General features: G+C 38.1%; 1 protein-coding gene and 2 long non-coding RNA genes across 4 annotated transcripts in view; 2 read left to right on the top strand and 1 right to left on the bottom strand.

Annotated features, from left to right (window-relative positions):
* LOC309503583 overlaps positions 1 to 8995 on the top strand; it is a 194824-nt gene extending 185829 nt beyond the window's left edge. Inside the window, exon 2 of the long non-coding RNA XR_014207754.1 lies at positions 8752 to 8995. This is a non-coding gene — a long non-coding RNA (uncharacterized lncRNA). The remainder of the gene's footprint in view (positions 1 to 8751) is intronic.
* Positions 1 to 23197, bottom strand: part of LOC309503352 (uncharacterized protein) — a 46200-nt gene that overhangs the window by 4895 nt on the left and 18108 nt on the right. The gene's annotated exons all lie outside the window — the stretch shown is intronic.
* LOC309503526 overlaps positions 14087 to 23197 on the top strand; it is a 51584-nt gene continuing 42473 nt past the window's right edge. Inside the window, exon 1 of the long non-coding RNA XR_014207692.1 lies at positions 14087 to 15096. This is a non-coding gene — a long non-coding RNA (uncharacterized lncRNA). The remainder of the gene's footprint in view (positions 15097 to 23197) is intronic.

The following is a 23197-nucleotide window of genomic DNA, read 5'->3' as shown; positions in this document are numbered from 1 at the left end:
TAGATATATGGTGAATATTATACTATTTAGACCCGTGTTTACTGTTAAATACTGTTTGTGGATATTGTTTCATTCTATTCTTTAGAATGGACGGTTAACGCCAATATAGTTGCGTACACTTGAGTTTATTGAACAACCATAAACCCGCATGTGTGCTCAAAATGTAAACAACGGAAGTTCCAGGTGTTACACTTAATACAGTCTGTACTGCAACAACAACCATCCCAACAGATATCTGCTCAAACACAGATATGTATAACCATAATGTTTAATATTTTGGAGCGCGATGGCGTTTGAATGTATCATATTTTGGAGCGCGATCGCGTTTGAATGTATCATATTTTGGAGCGCGATCGCATTTGAAAGGAAAAATGCACCAAACATTAGGCTTTATGTTTTTACTATTATCTCATTTCATATCATCATACCGAATGGAAACATTTGAAGTAACATAAGATAATCAATATATTTTTCTCTAGCATTGTTACTGAAATCTTTTGGAAGATTTATAGGCTGCTATAGGTTATTGTTATTATTATTTTATGCAGTACTGCACAGCTTGTGCCTACAAGGCACAACAAACATGGTGTTCATTATATTATATATTGTTGGAAACATTTGTGTGTGTGTGTGTGTGTGTGTATTCTGTGAATTTTAAAAAGCAATTTTAACCAGAAAAATCAAAAATGTATTCCCAAAATCGTGCAGGCCTAGTTTCTCTTGATACCAGTATGTTCACTTTTTTTCTTTTCTTTCAGGGACCAGATGCCACTGAGTCCTGCTGACTTCAACATTCACATGAGTCTCTGTACATGAACATGGTAAAGTGAAAATCAAACACCTTGGAAATGAAAGGTATGTACAATGTTTTTAGGAATGGCACAAAGGTCTCTGTCTTTGGATCATTGTTTTCAATGTGCTCTTTTGTCATTTGTTGTGTATCTTTGGATTGTGTTGTGTTGTAAATAAATCCAAACAATCTAAAAGCCATTATTTTTTAAATCTCCTCATTCTTTGTGCAAGGTTGCTCTGAATGACAGGGCCTGATCGCTCCTAATAGGGCAGTTAGGGGAGTGTCTTTGTCTTTCTCAGGTGTTAAAGCCATACATATTAATGAGATGATCACACCTCTTCGCATAAGGCTTTTTCACACAAAACACGTCTTAGAAATTTTAAATCAATATATTGTCTTATCTGAATGAGCGGTCAGGGTGATTTTCACATAGTTTTGGAGAAAATATTCTAGGCTACGTGATACAATTTTCAAAAGTCTTGTGAAGAAATAATCAGTATGGGTTTCATGGCCTTATTTTTTTTATTTTCACAAACCACGCATAAATGTCATTATCTCAAAACTACAAACTTTTACACACATGCTGCTGATATATTATTGTAGCAGAGTTTGTGCTAAATACAGTGTAATAAGACTTTAGCCATGACAATGTCACAAGTAACAGAAATAAGCACAAATGTCAGAGCATGTCAGAACACCTCCATGGCCAGAAAACAGCTCAGACCCCAGAGGGTTAATTTTTAAGAGATGGGGTTTGGGGCTGGGTCTGTGGGACTGTTTCTGGGGGACGAGTCTGAGGGAAGAACAGGAGACAATGGTAAGGAGAATGCAGAAGACAAAAGGTAGGCAAAATAAAAAGTGAATCCCCAGAAACAGTCCCACAGACCCAGACCCCAAACCCCATCTCTTAAAAATGAATAAAGGCTGGTTTCTAAATTACTTCTTCCTGCCTCTATGTATTAATGCTCATGGGTAGCCGTAATGGGTTCCATTCAGACCTTAATATTAAGTATTTTACTGTTATGTGTCAACAAGATTCAACAAGACATTTTCACCTGGCTATACCCAATGTTTAGATCTGTTGTGGTATTTGTGCAAATTAGCACATACATAATTAGATTATGCACCGTTTGTCCATGTTAACAATCAATTGCAAAAAACTTGTAATACATTTTTTGTTTGACTTGATGTAAGTAATCAACTCAGTAATTTTCATGGTGATATCTTAAGGTTAAATTTTTACAATTTTTACCCTATTCACGTAAGAAAAATAATGAATAGGCGTATGAATAGGCTATATTTGGGTCTTTTTCGAAACTTCCTCCTAATGGGATTCTTCTGGGCTTTTTTTTATTCCTTACTCAGGACATATTGAGGATACAAAATCAGTTGAGTTTGCTTCTGTTGCAGTTTGTTCAACCTTTTTTCATAAAATGACTGGACTACTACTATTGTAAACAGTTCCGCAGAATCCGCACATGTTCTGACTAGGGGGCGTTAATAATTTATGCATAAGCACTGCCGTTAGCCAATTATAACAGTGGGCGTTAACACTGAACTCTTAAAGGGGAAACACCCCCAAAACAGACTGGCTGAGTCCCAATTCGCCTACTTATACTACGACCTAAAAGTATGTACTTTTTTTGTGATGAAAAAGTACATACTTTTGAGTGTGTAGCAAAAGAGTATGCACGTTCTGGGACATACTTCGATGACGTCATGCAACGTAAACGGGAACATGATTGCCTAGTTACGCACACCGCGACTGTTAACAAAACATTTTACATTTCATTAATTCTTATATATCCAATATCATTTTATTTACTATTCCCATCTTTTTTTCCACAATACATTTACAATGTGTTTTACCAAACTGAGGAGTGAAGCAGGGCGTCGTCGTAGATCAACCAAACGCAGGTCGTTTGTGAGGCGGCTGGTTCCGACGTTCATGTGCAAATGTGTGTAACGAAAGCTACTTATTTTCTGAGTTAAAATATTTAAAGTTTATAGTGTAACTATTGTTTAACGTATTTTATACTTAATCTTATACTTATGTATAATACTTAAAAATACCCAGATGAAAATGAACCATGCTTTTACTATAGTAAAAGTGTAGTAACCCTGTTTCTTTGGTTGGACTGATAAAGTTAACATTTGTACAGCCACAGTATTACTACAAATAAGTCAGACATAAACATCAAAAGAAATACATAAAAAAGACACTTGCATGACACTGTACTAGAGCCTTTTTATTTATTGTTTTGTAGCCTGAGGCGTTCAGTATCTTCATCGGACCCAACAAGATAAACACGGTACTTTTTTGGCACAACATAAACCCATTAATATTACGAGACAATAAAATATAACTTTAATTAGGGTTAAACATTTGAATTCTTACACTTAAAAACTGAGGGCGCATCTCCGCTGCTGCATCCGACTGTCATGTCTACATCACAGCAAAGCTCCTCCCTCCCGCACGCAATGGGTTGTGGGCAATATTAGCCGTTAGAGTGTGCATTGATCTGCACTTCGAATTCTAACCGGAAATAGTAGACCATCCGGGTATCTTTGGAATACTCATTTCAACATACTACGATTTGGGATGTACTAATTCTAGTTTCGCATACTATTTAGGACTCAGCAACTGTTTGAATCAGAGGATGAGAAACAGGGTGGGAAGAGGTCATAAATCACTAAAATATTAACGTTTTTTGTCCAAAAAACTATAGTAATACTTTAATTGCATCTGATGGAACATAATAAAACAAAAACAAAAACCATGTCATGACTCCTTTAATCTAGAGCTCCAAAGAAATTAAAATATTTGCATTATATCCGGTGTCTGAAGATCAAGATCCCAGTCATTCAAAATTGATGTGTCGTGTCTGAAGAAAGTAAGATTCCTGTCTAATGGGGACAGTGGTAATACACCACTTCATCCTCTGGGTTAGCATCATAATTTTGTTTATGGAAAAGTTGCTCAACTCCCTGCAAAATGAGAAAGGAGAAGTATTATACTAGTCTAACAATACAAACTGCACATAACAAATTGAAGACAAACTATTAATTTCAAACTAATTAATGTATCGATTAGCCTTTTTGAAAAGGATTTTCAGGCTACTAAATAAAACTAGATAAAAGTTATTCAAATGTCACACATGATAAGAATTATATTATTAATTACTGAACCTCCTTATGTTCTTAGGTTTTGTACCTATGAAAAAGCAAACATTATGTAATCGAAGAAAGACTGTAATTGTATGCCGATAAGATTGTGTAATGATTGGGCTAAATAAAGACAACACTGCTGTATAATGTTGTGGGCTCTCAATGAGCTCTAACATATCTCTCCACCTTTTTAATAAAAACAAATTACTGACTTACCGCGAGTCTACAGCATCTCCATTATCCTGATAATGATGATTGGTGATGATGATATTTGTCTGTGCTATTTCTATGAACTCATCTCAACCATGTAGTGTAGCAGTAGATAAATACAGATAAAAAAACTTTAAACTTTATATCACTAAAATTAAATAGGAAGCCGCTTACAGACGCTCACATGTAAACACAACACTGACGTCTTCACTTCCAGATCAAGAATCTGTCTATCAAAAACTCAGTAGCCAATGAGAACACATCGCTGTTAGCCCCGCCCCCACGAGAGTTATGTGCCTGAATGGCGAATGAAAACTCAGGGAGCGTAAACGAAAACTTCAGAAGCGTAAATGAAACCTATGGAAGTGCATTTATAAGTACAGATCAGCGAAAGAAAAAAAGAGAAAACAGTTAGTAAAACATGCAGTGTATGTTTCAGTAGAATGATTTACTCTGAAACCAAACTGCATACGATGTAAACCAGACTTAACTGTGTTAAGATTGGATGTCAGTTGTTCAAAAACGACCTTCTCTGTAACCTTTGACCTTTACTGGCAGAATGCTTATGGGTCTATAATTACTAACTTCATAATGATCTCCAGATGTAAATATAGTATTAACAATGGCTTGTTTCCACGCATCAGGAAAAGCACTAAATTCAATGACAAATTAATTAAATGAGTAATGACAGGAGTTAAAATATCTTTTGCAAAAAATTGTATCATGTCCGCTTTGCCATGCTCCTTTTCTATAAAAACTGTTTTATTCTTTTTGCTGGTGGGATTCTCTCTGAAATTGGTCTGAGATCCTCCAGCCGTGATTAAAGCATATCTAAAGGCATTTTCTGGAGTCTGTCTAGTTATTGCTGCGCAGCAATAGTGAAACACTAGAGATCTTATTCCCAAGTGATAGTGTTCATAAAGGAACGAGACGTCGTTCGACTCAGTGTGAGACTCTTAGGTGGGGTTGGATTGTGGTCAGGTAACTATAATTCTTAGGCATTTTATGCGGTCAGAATTCTTAGATGTCAACCAACGCGGTCAGAGGTGAAGTCACCCGAGTATTATTTTGCAGGTGTCAGGGACACTTGGTTAAACTTAAAGGGATACTTCAGGATTTAGCATTAAGCTTTGTATTAGTAGAAAACCTGTAGTATTTTCGAATTACCGTGCTTTCCACCCTCATATCCCCCTGAGACGAGAGATTTATGTATTTTTTGTCTGGACAAAATCCTCCGATGACGCAAAAATCGTCATTTTGCATCATCGGAGGATTTTCTGGCCAGAGGCTAAAGACTACAGCCAGTAGGAGGAGCTGTCCCGCATGTTTTCAGCCCGCCCATAGAGGGATCTCACTCACAGAATGTACACATAGGCCCTGTCCCAAATGGCACACTTCATGTGCACTTTCGGTCTTGTGGACTTACAATGGCCGCCGCGTGCGCGTGTCCGTTAAGTCCGTGAGACCGTAGGGTGTCCCATTTCTAATTTTTAGGTCTCAGAAGGGTGCTCGCGAGCGCCCCCATGTGGTCGATTTGCGCCCTTGATGCGCACTTTTGCCGAGCCCGCGCTGATGCGGACTCCGCAGCAGACTTCTTCCCGACAGTCAAAGCGGCATTACGTCACGAATGTGCGGACTCAGAGGAAGACTGCGAGTGCTTAGGGTTCCATTTGGGACAGGGCAACATAGTTTCAGCCATCTTTCTTTGGAAGCTAAGCTAGCAGGCTCTTGTTCTGTGGAGAAAGCTGAGTAGTAGAAGAAAGCTGAGTAGTAGGGGTTACCATCCTCTTTTTCCCGGACTTGTCTGGCCGTCGAGATCGTCCAAAATGTCCGGGATTCGGCTTTTGGTTTCTGCAGTCGCCATTCATTGTTTACATGCACACCTTTTGTTTCAATCTAACTGAATTCATTCCGATTGGTGAATCTGAATGTAGTGTTTACATGAACGCTAAACAAGTGATCGGCTGATGTGCGTTTTAACATTGCTAAGAAAATTCCCGCTCCTCCGTGAGAGATACGAGACCGGTGCGTCTCAGTAATGACGCCACCGGCCTCGCGCCGTTCTCCCACGCCCCTCAGTCTAGAAAGCTCCAAATTCAAAAATGTCTTCACATTTCTTCTACATAAATTACCTATTTTAAATACACATTCATCTTTCCAGAGGTGAAGTAAGTCAGGTGCGTAGGGGAAAACTTACCACATGCCCAAATAAAGTACCTCAAAACTGCAATCAATTGAAGTGCCTAGAATCTTTTCTAATATACTGTGTACATCTCTCCAAAAACATCTAATGTTAGGACAATCCCAAAATATGTGAAATAGGTTGTAATCCTGAGAGCCACACTGTCTCCAACAGTTTGTGCTACCTACATTTTTTTTTTTTTCTGTTTAGGACTAATAAAAAAGTTTTTCCAGCAAAATTCTTTCCAGTATAAGAACCGTCCCAATCCTAAGTTGTTTTTACCAAACTGCTTTCCTTGAGAAGAATCTCCTCATAAATCTGTCAATGCTTTATATAATTTAGCAATAGTCTTCACCATTGGTTGAGCATAAGCTCACTCATTTCTACTATAATTTTTTTCTCTGGGTATAAGCGCAACAGAAAAAGCTTAGGGTCCAGTAAAATATGTTTTGAAATCTTCTCAATTATAACTCTTACCTCTTAGTTAAGGAAAGTTAGGCATTTTTTTGGCCAAAAAAAAACAAAACAAAACAAAACAAAAAAAAACTTACCAATAGCTTTTTCTTTACCATGTGTTCCTATAGGTGTCTAGTAACACCTCCCAATTTATCCACGGCCAAATCAAAGTTGGGGTACTCAGACGGCCGGGTAAAAATAATGATTAAAAAAAAAAAAAAAATTAACCATTATTATCTTTTGAGATGTCTAACTAGGATTTTTTAGGGGTGCTGAATCTATCCCAGCCATTAGTTTTGAGTAAAAATGACTCCAAGTCAATACAAAAATCCATAAAAAGTGTTTTTATTGAACAATTACAATACAAAACTTACTAAATCAGTTTAAAATGTAACAAACCTCATCCAACTCCCCTGCATCTCCCTCACTCCTGTTATCATCTGGCTGGTTGATGTTCTGGCAAGAGTTACCATGACAGTTCCCACAAACAGAAATACGCTTGACGCCTTGCTTTTTACAGCAGCACCTGAGAGTGTCACAGTCCCCTGCACAGTTGCAGCTTCAGAAGGTAGTCCAGTGCAACGGGTTCTGTTGTAGGGACTGGTGCATAACCTTGTTCTCCTTGTTTCCAACCATACTCAAGGACATCCAGTGATGGACTTTGTAGCAGTAGCCGATCTCTGGTCTTGAGATATGCCCGCAGAGAGTGCTCAAAATATCCTTTATCAAAGATGAATGTGGGGGTCTAGTAAGGGCATTACCTTGATTTGCTTAAACCCTCTGGGGTCTGAGGGGTTTTTGGGGTCCTTGAGATGTTCTGACATGCCCTGACATTTGTGCTTTTCTCAGTTGCTTATAAACCTATTAATGGCAAAGGTATAATTACACTCTATTTAGCACAAACAGGGCTATCATAATATGTGAGCAACATGCATGTACATGTTTGTATTTTTGAGAGAATAATGTTTATGCATGGTTATTGAAAAAACTAAAAACTAAAGTTTCTGAAATAAGGCCACAAAACACATACTAAATATGTGTCAATAAGACTTTTGACTAATGGATGTCGTTGCCTAGAGTTTTTTCTTCAAAATGATGTGAAAATTATCCTACCTAATCATTCACATTACACAATACATTGATTTAAATCTTGTAAAACACTTTTTGTTTGTAAAGGCCATATGTGCAAGGGGCGTCAACGATTTCAACACCATCATGCATATGTAGTGATTCACACCTGAGGAGACAATGGGGCCCGCATACTTAATGAGCCATTCATTCAGGTGTGTCACCTATAGCCACAAGAAAGAATGCAAGAGCAATATATATATATATATATATATATATATATATATATATATATATATATATTTATTAGGGGTGTAACAATACGCGTATTCGTATCGAACCGTTCGGTACGAGGCTTTCGGTTCGGTTTTCGGTACGCATTACGTACCGAACGGTTCGCTGGACCATTTTTTCTGCCTACCAAAATTTCGTTATTTCAAATGAAGGCGCGTCGCGGGTGGCAAGCGCGCTCATAGAGGCTGGCGCGACCACAACATCAACTGGCAAACGCAATGTAAGGAACGAAACTGAGCTACTCTTATTGTGTTTGTGTGGACCGTTTATCAGTTTTGACCTGTGAAGCGGGACTCGCGAGCCCTATGCGCGAGCCTGATCAAGCAACACCACACAGCGCTAAGAGATCCAGACCAGTAAAGAAAGCACTGAAGCAATTCGCCACTGAAGTAATAACATCGCTGCGAGATCTAGTGAGAAACATTCACATTTCTCTGTTATTAACGGATCAAACATCGCTGACGTGGAAACCAGGAAGAAACATCGTGCCATGAATGAACTGGCTCCACAGATCAGCAACATTCACCGTGGAATGGATTTACTGTAGTAACACTAACTGCAAGGTATGGAAGTTTGTCAGGAATAGTGGGCTATAATGCTTTCAAGTAACATTACGTCGGTTTTATTTTGACATTATGAATACAATTGCTGCCCTCAAATGTTAATCTGAACTAAAATAAACCTTTGTTTATAACTAGCCTACTACTACAATATTACATTTCATTTTGTCCAAGGAGCTGTTTTGTTTTATATGCTCATAAGAAGAGTCAAGTATAGCTCCATTATTGCTCAGTTAAAAAAAAAAAAAAAAAAATCATACTTTATGATGTTAGTTTTAATAAATAAAACAATAATAAAAAAAATTAATTCAAGGAAATTTCTCTGGCATTTATTTATTTTTGCTGTATGGAAAACGAACCGAACTGTACCGAACCGTGACACAAGTGTATCGTATTGAACCGAACCGTGAATTTTGTGAACCGTTACACCCCTAATATATATATATATATTAGGGGTGTAACGGTTCACAAAATTCACGGTTCGGTGAATATATATCTATATATATATATATATATATATATATATATATATATATATATATACAGGTCCTTCTCAATAAATTAGCATATTGTGATAAAGTTCATTATTTTCCATAATGTAATGATAAAAATTAAACTTTCATATATTTTAGATTCATTGCACACCAACTGAAATATTTCAGGTCTTTTATTGTTTTAATACTGATGATTTTGGCATACAGCTCATGAAAACCCAAAATTCCTGTCTCAATAAATTAGCATATCATGAAAAGGTTCACTAAACGAGCTATTAACCTAATCATCTGAATCAACTAATTACCTCTAAACACCTGCAAAAGATTCCTGAGGCTTTTAAAAACTCCCAGCCTGGTTCATTATTCAAAACCGCAATCATGGGTAAGACTGCTGACCAGAAGGCCATCACTGACACCCTCAAGCAAGAGGGTAAGACACAGAAAGAAATTTCTGAACGAATAGGCTGTTCCCAGAGTGCTGTATCAAGGCACCTCAGTGGGAAGTCTGTGGGAAGGAAAAAGTGTGGCAAAAAACGCTGCACAACGAGAAGAGGTGACCTGACCCTGAGGAAGATTGTGGAGAAGGACCGATTCCAGACCTTGGGGGACCTGCGGAAGCAGTGGACTGAGTCTGGAGTAGAAACATCCAGAGCCACCGTGCACAGGCGTGTGCAGGAAATGGGCTACAGGTGCCGCATTCCCAAGGTCAAGCCACTTTTGAACCAGAAACAGCGGCAGAAGCGCCTGACCTGGGCTACAGAGAAGCAGCACTGGACTGTTGCTCAGTGGTTGCTCAAATTTTGCATGTCATTCGGAAATCAAGGTGCCAGAGTCTGGAGGAAGACTGGGGAGAAGGAAATGCCAAAATGCCTGAAGTCCAGTGTCAAGTACCCACAGTCAGTGATGGTCTGGGGTGCCATGTCAGCTGCTGGTGTTGGTCCACTGTGTTTTATCAAGGGCAGGGTCAATGCAGCTAGCTATCAGGAGATTTTGGAGCACTCCATGCTTCCATCTGCTGAAAAGCTTTATGGAGATGAAGATTTCATTCTTCAGCATGACCTGGCACCTGCTCACAGTGCCAAAACCACTGGTAAATGGTTTACTGACCATGGTATTACTGTGCTCAATTGGCCTGCCAACTCTTCTGACCTGAACCCCATAGAGAATCTGTGGGATATTGTGAAGAGAAAGTTGAGAGACGCAAGACCCAACACTCTGGATGAGCTTAAGGCCGCTATCGAAGCATCCTGGGCCTCCATAACACCTCAGCAGTGCCACAGGCTGATTACGGCCATGCCACGCCGCATTGAAGCAGTCATTTCTGCAAAAAGGATTCCCGACCAAGTATTGAGTGCATAACTGAACATAATTATTTGAAGGTTGACTTTTTTTGTATTAAAAACACTTTTCTTTTATTGGTCGGATGAAATATGCTAATTTATTGAGACAGGAATTTTGGGTTTTCATGAGCTGTATGCCAAAATCATCAGTATTAAAACAATAAAAGACCTGAAATATTTCAGTTGGTGTGCAATGAATCTAAAATATATGAAAGTTTAATTTTTATCATTACATTAGGGAAAATAATGAACTTTATCACAATATGCTAATTTATTGAGAAGGACCTGTATATATATATATTCTACCAAATTGGTTCACAGTTGGAAGCATGTCAATTTTTTTTTTTTTTTTTTTTTTTTTACAAATTGTGCTAGCAAATTGTATAATATCCAAGGAAAACATGTCTAGTAATTGTGCAGTTAAGTCTCATACTGTATTTTCAGTTTTGGAATATGTATCCTCTCCCCAAATTTGTCAATAATAAAACACATAAAAAATTATTTAAAGAAAAGGCTTATATTTACCTTTTAAAATTTGTTTACATCTACCTTGTAAATATAATTGTTTTATTAAAAAGGTTACAATTACAACAACAATTGAAGTGTAATCTTTCTTTGTAAAAACTCAAGTATACATTTTATCGTACATATTTCAAAGTTAAGGATTCATTACTTCGAATATAGCCTACATTGACAAAACATACTATATTTTAGAGGTCGACCGATTTGGTTTTTTTCAGGCCGAGGCCGATGCCGATCTTTTGAAATCCAGGTCGGCCGATGGCCGATAAATGCTGCCGATTTATTTTGGCCGATATTTGGCCGATTATGTGCTTGTTTTTAACCTCTATTTGAAAGATTAAATATAACACAAATAATTACTTAAGATCGACAAGATTTCTCAACAAAAACATTTATTGAACACTTGACCAATCTGCACTTGTGACCTTGAGATATGTTTGGTAATTGTTCCTTAATGAATTAAATAAATTTGCTACATTTCAGATTAATATATTTGTTTTCCTTAAAATTTTAATTAACAGTAACTTAAAGGTATAGCGGAGGATCTTTCCAAATTTTAGATAAGACCCGCCCTCTCCACTTTTTGAAAAGTTTGATTGATTCACCAGAATGATTGACAATTAGGAGGACCACTAGTTTAGACTACCCACCAGGAAGTAAAACATCCTCTGCTATACCTTTAAACACTTTGCAGTTTGAATGATGTCTTGTATAAACAAAATGACGGAGTATGTTTTTATGTTTCCACTGTTCGATCGCATCCGCACCTCTCTCTCACACACACACACACACATATAAGTAAACACTTTGCGACTTTAAACACACGCGACTTTTCGATCGCGCCCGCGCCCCTCTCTCCCTCTCCCGAGTCTCCCTCTCCCACACACACACACCATATTCCAGCATTGCAATCTTTACATCGCAGCCTGCTTCAGAGCTAAGGCGGAGCTACAGATTAGGTGTCCCCAAAGAACCCGCGTATCTAACAGTAGTTCCGCATTACATTAATTAATTTGCACGCGAGTTTTATTTATTTTTATACCATGTATTCTCCGTGTAAATTTATACACCGAACCGTGACGCCCGTACCGTTTCGGTTCAATACGAATACATGTACAGTTCCACCCCTAGTCTACAGTGAAATACAGTCACACATTACACTGTTTGGCCAGCATTTTAACCGTGTTTAATCCAGCTACTAGCTAACAGTATGCTAAAGTTAACTGCTGACTAGCGTCACGTTTCTAACGTCCTTTTTCAGAGCATCCAAGAGAAGCACAGGCATAACAGTAGCACCGAAATGAAGCACAGAAATCCGCATTGATATTCGGTCCGGTAAATAACGGTCGTTAAGGCACCAGTGCCGTATTAGCACCGGGTCTGTCTGTAGCTACCCAACCCTAGCGACGACGCTAGCAAAGCAAAGCCAGCCCTTCACTAACCTATGATTCACTTTTTTATTACTTATTTCTCTGCATTGAGTGACAACCCTCTCAAATATAAGACACACATAACAGAACAAATAAAAGTATCAGATTCTCTGTCTGTAATTGCAAAATTCTTGCTTACTTATTGTGACATGATAGCAACCCTTCTGCTGTGCTAATGCAACCTCAACTACGCTATCAATATCCAAAGTAGCCGAACGTCATGTCGCATATTTTTCCTCAAAGTTGGCAGTAACATATCAAAAGGTTTTAATTAAATATAAAGGAGTTTTCTCCAAGGAACTTAGCTCCTTCCTTAGGCTCACTGCTCATTCTGCTGGAGAATGACTCTAGGCACAGCGTGCGTCGAACACGTGTTCCACAACAACAACAACACTAGGCTGCCCACAGATGCGCCCGCCTAATAATCGGCTTGATATACTGGATATTGGCCGATGCCGATTATGTTAAAAAATGCAAAAAACTATATTTAACATATTAGCAAAAATTGGCAAACAAAGGCTTATTTGAGATGGCAGATATTTTACAGTAAAAATGTGTAATCTATCCAAAACTAATCAACGAAATGTCTTTCATTTGTCTGTAACATAGATCTTTCGTTTTTATTATAAGGAATATAAATGTTAATTTGCAGTTTAATACGTTGCTTATACAAATACATTTTATTTCAACATATTTCAGTCGATTTTTACTCAGTATAGCAAAATAGTTTGCTAAAAGCGGATCATTCATTCACACACAGAAACGCAATTCAAATTTAAACCTCTTTTTGCGAGTTGTGGTAAACAGCGCATCTCTGCCGTTCATTCATTCACACAGAAACGCGATTTACTTGAGAATGAAAAAAAACTTACTACAGTATTCCATCCGTTGCTCCTCGAAATACCAGCCCTTCTGAGGTACGTTTTCCATTATTATTATTCCTCACAGCGCTGCGAGACAGTGTAAACAAGTACACTGATCTGAATAAACTTGATGTGTTTTCTCGAGCTGATATGTGGGCGTTCACAGGTTGCACGGATCGTCTCAGTCATTTGCGTTTGAATAGCGCGCGCTCTCCGTGGGCGGAGTCACATTAAAAATACGATGAGATGAGAACGACTGACATCTCGCTCTTTTCTTACAGATTACATGAACTGAGAATATTTGTTTTTTATATAAATTACTTCATTTAAAAGAAGAGAATTCAAGCTTCATGCCTGTGTGTCTGTATGCCTGTTTGACTGATTATTCGCTGAGTTATTGTTCATTTTCGGACGCGTTTCAGAATGGACTTCACTGACAGAGAGGAGGCAGAACTCGCTTCGTGTTTATTTTTCTTTATTTGGCAAAAAGCAAAACACTTTGTTTTTATTGTGAGTATACACAAAAATAATACACATTTAACAGAATCGATTGATGTATGAAACGTGTTTGTAATATCGAAGTCAACAGAGCAAAATTAATCTCTTTTGAACTGATAAAAAAAAAAGCGAGCTGGGGGTTAAACATGTCCCTGATTTGGAAATATTGTACCCTTGATACATCAGCGAGTAGCACTGCAAATTGTAATATTTGCAAAGCCAACGTTTCAAGAAGGGGAAGTAGTGTTTCGAATTACAATACTACAAATGTAATCAAGCATCTTCTAATGCATCACGCAAAAGAACACGAGGAGTTTGCGCAAATCAAACGGAAAAAGGATGAGTCAAAGCAGCTGACCTTGACAGATGCGTTTCAGAGGCAAGAAAAACTTCCAAATCAGAATCCTAAAGCTGTAAAAATAACAGAAAAGGTACTTGAATTCATTGTTCTAGATGATCAGCCCCTCTCGGTTGTCGAAAACACTGGTTTCCTCATGGAACATCTGGAACCACGATGTAGTTTGCCATCTAGAACATACATTTCTGAGACCGCTTTGCCTGAGCTGTATTCCAGAGTTTCCTCACACGTTGCAGACCAATTAAAAGATGTGCAGTCCTTCAGCTTCACTACAGATATTTGGAGCTCCGACGTGTGCCCCATGTCCCTTCTAAGTTTAAAGGAACCGTATGTAAGATTGTGGCCAAAACTGGTACTGCAATCACTTTCAAATGACTGTAGAGCGGTGTATCCCCTCCCCCTCCCCCCTGACTCCAGGTTGCCAGATAGGCTGCAGGATCCAGCAGGAACGTTGGCTGCTACAAGGAGCTTCCAATGACAAGTGACGAGTCCTACACAGTAAGTTTTTTTTCGGATTTCGGATTCATAACGAGATATTTTAGGTTTCGTAACGTTAGACATTTTTTATCCGACACGTTTGTAGCTGCAGCTGTGGTAACTAGAGCAGAGCTGGCAACCCGGATGCCGAAACACTACTGACTTCGTGATTGGTAGATAGGTGGAGGGTGGAGCTTCAGGCCAAAACACAACATGACAACATCAACATCAGTTGAGGGCTGCAACTTCACTTTTAAATGACAATATCCTGGCCGGACTACTGTTGTCAGTGATATAAGTATTTGAAATGAACATGATTTCTTAATGTCTAGTGACATATCAGGGCCATTTTATGATTAATTGAAATACATTTCTTACATACGGTTCCTTTAACGGCACATTGGTTGAATGATAGTTATGATTTGCAGAGTGCTGTGCTACACATATAGGAAATGAGAGGGTCACACACCAGCAGGGCGATTTCAGATTCAATCAAAGAAATGCTTGATGGGTGGAAAATCCCTATATCCAAAGTGCATGTACTTTTGAGGGACAATGCCAGCAATATGAAGAAAGTGATGGATGATTTGGGAGTCCCTAGTTTGGGCTGTGTCGCGCACTCATTACAGCTCGCTGTTAACGAGGGACTTTTGTCCCAACGAAGCTTGATTGACGCAATTGCGAGTGCCAGAAAAATTGTGGGGCACTTCAAACATTCTCCATTAGCATACTCGCGGTTGGGGGACATTCAGCGTGAATTTCAAATGCCCTTGAAACGTCTTCAGCAAGACGTCAAAACCAGATGGAACAGTATTATATGATTCAGAGCATCCTCGAACAGAAGCGAACCTTATGCGCCTTTGCTGCCGACCATGAGCTGCCTGCAATGCTGACTGTAAACCACTGGACATTACTGGAAAAAACAATGATCGTACTGTCACCATTTGAAGAACTGACGCGAACCATAAGCTCATCCAGTTCAACCACAGCGGATGTCATTCCAACAGTTTCACTTCTGAAACGTTTGCTGTCTCAGGAGAGAGACACAGACACAGGGATTAAAACAATGCAAAGTACACTACTACAAGCAGTCAACACACGATTTGGTTACATCGAGGATGAACGACTTTACTCCGTTGCCACTTTACTTGACCCACGGTACAAAGACAGGTAAGCTAAAAGTCTATGCATACACATAAAATGTCATAAAATATATTTTCCATTATACAACTTTGACGATGACAAAGTTCTTGTTTTGTTGTAAATAATATTAATATTATTAGGCTATTATTACTATTATGTAATAGTATAGATACTATAGATAAAAAACATATTTTCAAGTTTATATCAGTTTCGTTTAATTCATTTGAAAGTTTTAGTCATTAACTCTGTCATTAACTTTTTATGCTAAAATAACGGCTAGAAATGCTTTCCATATTCTGCAGATTTATGTTCGTTTTAATGTGAAGCCGTAATGTAAAGCATTATGCATTAGTCACATTAGAACAATCACATTATATATAATTTGTTTTTTCATTCTGAAGATTATAATTATTATTTTTTTTATTTTTTTTTAAGTGACTGGATGACAAATAACAACCACTTATAATTGTATTACAGTGCCCTCCACAATTATTGAACCCCCTGGTAAATATGATCAAAATTGGCTGTAAAAAATAAATCTGCATCGATTATCCTTGTGATTTTTCATTCAAAAAATGTGCAAAATTCTAACCTTTCATTGAAGTAAAAGAATTGAAAGTGGGGGGAAATCACATTATGAAATAAATGTTTTTCTCCAAAACATGTTGGCCACAATTATTGAAACCCCTAGAATTTTTTACGAGTAAAATATCTCTGAAGTATATTCCCATTAATATTTACCTTTTTTAGTACACCAGGGGGACTAGGAACATGAAACTGTCCAGCTATGACTTCGTGTTTCACAGGAGTTTAAATATGAGGAAACACAAAGGCCAAATCCCCTTAATCATCCATCACAATGAGTAAAACCAAAGAATATAGTTCTGATGCGTAGCAAAAGATTGTTGAGCATCACAAACTAGAAAGTGGCTGTAAGACAATAGCTAAAGAATTGAAAATCCCCATTTTGACCATCAGGGCAATAATTAAGAAGTTATAACCAACTAAAGATGTTATGAATCTGCCAGGAAAAGGACGTGTGTCTATACTGTCTTAATGCACGGCGAGTATGAAAGTTTGAGTGGCCAAAGACTCTCCAAGGATCACAGATGGAGAATTGCAGAGATTAGTTGAGTCTTGGGGGTCAGAAAGCCTAAAAAAAAAATTATCAAACAACCCCTACATCCCCACATGTTGTTTGGGAGGGTTTTAAAAAAAACCTCCTCGCTCATCCAAAAACAAATTCCAGCAAATTTAATTGTCAGACACGACTGGATCTTCAAACAACACAGGGTTCTGTGGTCAGATGAGACTAAAACAGAGCTTTTTGGCAGCAAACACACTAGATGGGTTTGGTGAACACAAGGATAAAAAGTACCCCATGTGTACAATTTAATATACCAGTGGATCTTTAATGTTGTGGGCATATTTTTCTGCTGGAGGTCCTGGACTTCTTGTTCAGATACATGGCATTGTGGATTCTATCAAATATCAACAGATAAAAAATCTAAACCTGACGCCTTCTGCTAGAAATCTTATAATGGGCCGTGGTTGGATCTTCCATCAGGACAACGATCCAAAACAAACATCAAAATCAAAACAAAAATTTGTTGTGGAGCACAAAATGAAGCTTCTGCCATGACCGTCTCAGTCCCCTGACCTGATGAGTGGGCTGAACTGAAGAGGAGAAGCACCAACATGGATCTGGGAATCTGAAGGATCTGGAGAGATTCTGTGTGGAGGAATGGTCTCTGATCTCTTGTCAGTTATTCTCCAAACTCATCAGGCATTATAGGAGAAGACTCAGAGCTGTTATCTTGGCAAAAGGAGATTGCAAAAAGTATTTAATAAAAGGGTTTCAATAATTGTGGCCAACGTGTTTTGGAGAAAAACATTTATTTCATAATGTGATTTTCCCCCCACTTTCAATTCTTTTACTTCAATGAAAGGTTAGATTTTTGCACATTTTTTGAATGAAAGATCACAAGGATAATCGATGCAGATTTATTTTTTACAGCCAATTTTGATCATATTTACCAGGGGGTTCAATAATTGTGGAGGGCACTGTATATATTATCAAATTTGGCCTTTATATAAAATTATTTATTTTAGTAGCATGTTTGTAATTTTGTATTCTCTTCGTTATATCTGACCAATATATGAAAATTGTCTGTGGTTTTGCTTTATTTATTCAGAAAAATAAGTAATTATTTTGTTAACCAATAAAAAGAAAAGTAATTACACTGCTGCTTGGAATTTTATCAGAATGCATCTGTAAATCATTTCATTGACAGTTGCACTTTCATCGCAAAACAAAATAAATACATTCATTTTTAATTAGTTTAAGAAACAATTCCAAAAATTAAAAAATAAATAAATAAAAAAGGATAAAGATAAATGATGTTTGATGGGTATGATGATAGATAGGTTTTCTTATTTTCATTACAAGATGACAACTGGCAACTTTGATATACCTGTATAATGACCATGTAACGTTTGTATAAAATAGACTATTTATTCTGCAGACGCTGCCAGGCATGCAAAAAATGCCCTGATACAAGAGGTCGAGAAGATGGAAGATGCACTGAAGAGAAGGACAACTAACTGCTACAGCAGATCCAGCAGAGAAGGTTTCTCATGCAGAGGCAAGCAGGTCAAGCGGACACACAAGCAAGAGCACCTTCATGATGATGTTCGATGAAGTCCTCAAGAAGCCAGAAGAACCTGGAGGAGTAATCACGAGTGCTCTTCTTCAAATACAAACGTATATGACAGAGCAAATTATCCCTCGGTCTGAAAACCCATTCCATTACTGGGCAGTGAACAAGCTTTGTTTCCCTGCCCTCGCTGCTTCTGCATCAGCCTTTCTCTCTGCCCCCCTGTACCACAGTTGAGAGTGAAAGACTGTTTAGCACTGCCTCCAACATTCTAGATGAAAGAAGGAACCGACTAAAAGCAGAGAGAGCAGAAATGCTAATATTCCTAAAAAAAAAATTTTTTTTAAACTGCCAATGATGATCAAGTGAATCTTGAAGCAGGGTTATGATACTGGTAAAGTCTATACTTGTCTTGAGTTGTTATATTAGTGTTTGTTTTCTACTATTTTTCACGAGTGTAAGGTATACTTTATAATAAGCACTGTGTTGCAGCTTCTGATTTAAGATTCACTAGATTTAGAATATTACTTTTTGGATTTTCTTCAGAAAATAATTTAATTTGATAATTGCAGTAAATATTGTTAAGATTGTTTGTGATACAACTAGTAAGTGTTGAAATTACTGTTAATTTTGCTTCTGCATCATTCAGTTTTCTTAATAAAGTTGTCAGCCATACATTTTTTCCCCTTTTTCATCAAGTAATGTTCAGTCAGATTTGGTATTCCTTTCTTTACCTAATATAAATAAATCTTAATGACCAAGTGAATTGTATACATTCTTTAGTTTTGAAGGTAAAAACCCCCCCACTGATATCAGATTGGTATCGGTTTCGGCCGATACTCAGAATTTTGGGATCGGATCGGATCGGTTTTGAAAAAAACGGTATCGTTGCATCCCTAATTCTCATAAGTCTACGCTGACCTTGGATTAACACACCGACAGCATATGAACGTTAAGGGGATAGTCCACCCAAAAATAATAATTCTCTCATCTTTTACCCACCCTCATGCCATCCCAGATGCATATGACTTTCTTTCTTCAGATAGACACGAATGAAAAGAATGAAAACTCATCCAGTGAGTTTATATAATGCAAATTAATGGGTATTTAAAAGTTGACACTTTTAAAACCCCACACAGTGACTGTAAAGGGTTATTAATACAACACCAGTGGGGATCAATCAATGTCTTCTGAAGTAAAACAATAGATAATAAAAATACTAATAATTTAAACTGTTCCAACCATCGCTTCTGACCAGCTGTTATACGCACATGGGCTACAGTCGACCTGTGTATGGATTCACGGAGGTGGAATATTTTCTGAAATCTCTTTGTTTGTGTTAATGTGAAGAAAGAAAGTCATCTGGTTCATCTGGGATGGCATGAAGGAGAGTAAAGGATGAGACAATTTTCATTTTTTGGTTGGAGGATCTGTTTAGACTTGTGTATACTATATAAATGTAATGAATTATTATTATTATACTTCATTACAATGTACTCAGTCACTGCTTTGTTACATTTACTGTAACAAAAACTGTTCATATGATCATTGCATAATTTAAAATATATATGAATTTTACACAAATATTGTATATTATGTATTATATGTGTATTATGAGAATACTGAGGTCGGACTGTCACAACATCCAAGACTTTCAATTTCATACTTATGTATAATGACAATAAAGAATATAATGAAATATCCTGGAAGCTCTGTACCATCTGACAGCAAGACACCATCTGACAGCAAGACACCATCTGACAGCAAGACACCATCTGACAGCAAGACACCATCTGAAAGCAAGACACCATCTGACAGCAAGACACCATCTGACAGCAAGACACCATCTGACAGCAAGACACCATCTGACAGCAAGACACCATCTGAAAGCAAGACACCATCTGACAGCAAGACACCATCTGACAGCAAGACACCATCTGACAGCAAGACACCATCTGAAAGCAAGACACCATCTGACAGCAAGACACCATCTGACAGCAAGACACCATCTGACAGCAAGACACCATCTGAAAGCAAGACACCATCTGACAGCAAGACACCATCTGACAGCAAGACACCATCTGACAGCAAGACACCATCTGACAGCAAGACACCATCTGAAAGCAAGACACCATCTGACAGCAAGACACCATCTGAAAGCAAGACACCATCTGACAGCAAGACACCATCTGACAGCAAGACACCATCTGATAGCAAGACACCATCTGAAAGCAAGACACCATCTGAAAGCAAGACACCATCTGAAAGCAAGACACCATCTGACAGGAAGACACCATCTGAAAGCAAGACACCATCTGAAAGCAAGACACCATCTGACAGCAAGACACCATCTGAAAGCAAGACACCATCTGACAGCAAGACACCATCTGAAAGCAAGACACCATCTGAAAGCAAGACACCATCTGACAGCAAGACACCATCTGAAAGCAAGACACCATCTGGCTGCAATTTTCATATTGTTTGAATTCTTCAGAATTAAGTGATCATTGATTGTGATGGTGTAAGTGCATGTGCTAACAATGGGTAGCGTGATGGCCAGGGTTGCTAACTTTGATTATCAGGTTAGAGCAGGGACGTCGTTAGGCCTATTTTAGGGGGGCTGAAGCTACCCCAAAATATTCCTAAGCCCCCCTAAATGATAATAAGAACAACAATAACAATTCGATTGATCAATAACCGTATCCTCATTCATATTTAGACGCAACAAATGATATCCAGCTACAAAAAATTGCCGAAAAATCGGAAGTTGGAAAGTAGTACAAGAGCTCCCAACTCTCACGCATTCACCGTGAAACACACGCGATTTACACTTTACACACACTCTCACGCCACACATCCCTTTTCTTACGCACAGAAAAATGGCGAAGCAAAGAGGACGGAGACCGACAGACTAGACAGAGCAGGTTACTTTATGATATAAAAGAATCTCAACTCTCAGATTCTGTCCATTTTATTACGAAATTCAAACAATAAACACCGTTTTGGCGTTTGTAAATGTGACGTGACAGATCCCTAGCAGCACGTGAACCGATCATCTCTACTAGCTAATAGTAAAAAAACACGAACACTGTTGAAAGATACAGTAGTAGGCTACAACTTACCGAAATGTACATTCCTCATACATATCTCGATCAATCAGTGTTTTTTTTATCAGCGTGAAGAGGTCAATAACATAGCTGGAGAACAATTATGTCACATTTACCTCAAGAAAGCCATTTAATGAACATAATATAGGCCAGGGGTCGGCAAGTAACTTTGGCCGCGGGCCAATATTTTTTTTAGCCAGTAGATGGCGGGCCAGCTACACGGAGTAGGCCTATGGATACAAATTAAATACTCTTATATAGGCCTATAATTGTGGAATATGATGTGTCCGTCACCGTCCGTGGATCATTCATTCAATCTTTTTTTTTTAATTTTTTTTTATTAAAACCAAAAATAAAAAGATGAAAAACGACTTGTTTTTCCATTATTTATTTCCTGAACTGAAATGAAAAAGAAGAAAAAAACGAATAAGGACGGGTTTTCTGATTGTGCTCAGATCAAAAATAGAAAAAATTTATTAGACAAATTTTAATTTTGATTTTTAATTTAACACCTTATGCATATATCAAGGAAATCATTTTAAACAGATCAAGTACTATTGTGGTAACAGATTACAGCCATTTTAATAAAGGTGTGAATAGCAATCATGCCTCATTCCGTACAGTCCGACTTTTGAACTTTATTCCTTTTTTTTATTATTATTTATTCGGGGACACACACATACACACCTAAGGTTTAAGGAGGTCTGCGCGGGACTGTTTTTTTTTTCCCGTCCCGCTCCCACAAGGTTCTATTCAGCAACCGCTTAAAATATACTCGGTGTTACCCCCGCTTTATTTCCCGACCTGACGGGTCCACAAAATTTAGATCTCGTTTCCATAATCTCACATTCAAATGTCTCTAACGGAAAGAAGGAGATTAAGTAGCCTATAATAATTATAAATGCTATACAAAAATTGTGTTCGTGTCAATATAAATAGTAGGCTATTTTAACATTGTACTGTCAGCAGAGAAAAAAAATGCCACAGAAAAAAAGAAAGAAATATAAATAACATAAATTAAATAGGACAAAGCCTATCACTCAAATTTCTAAGCAACATAAACGAAAATCATATTGCCCTACTGACGAAATGAAGTAGGCTATTTTCTGCCGAACTATTTCAAACATCCTTGCAAAAAAATAATGTTGTTGACTGACAATGGTTTCAGTACCAAACAGCTCCTCAGAGCAGGTGTACAGTAGGCTACAGGTGGTCAGAATTAAGTGCGGATACGCTGTCAAAAGATGTCGGGAGTGCGAGTGGGCTATTGTCAGTCAGACCGCCCGCTCCGTCCAAAGTACACCAGAGTTCTGACCGCTACCGTCTTTTGACGCGCGAACGGACACAAAGTGGTCAAGCGTATTACTAGACGCGGCAGGCGCGAATTTGACGCGCTATTCGCGTCCGGTGTGAACGCCAGTTATACTTTAAAATGTAATCCCGCGCCGCATGATTCCCTATGGGCGTTTCACACAGTATGCGGCGGTGAAATCGCCGCGCGACTACGGCTTTTCTCAAGTAGTGGAAGAGTTTTGTGCAGCATTTAGGACTACCAAAATAATCCGGCGGGCCAGAAA

Source organism: Leuciscus leuciscus (genome assembly GCF_965113295.1).
Source record: "Leuciscus leuciscus genome assembly, chromosome: 7".
Lineage (NCBI taxonomy): Eukaryota > Metazoa > Chordata > Actinopteri > Cypriniformes > Leuciscidae > Leuciscus > Leuciscus leuciscus.
The sequence above is the reverse complement of the archived record's forward strand: the minus strand, read 5'-3'. Positions and strand labels throughout refer to the sequence as shown.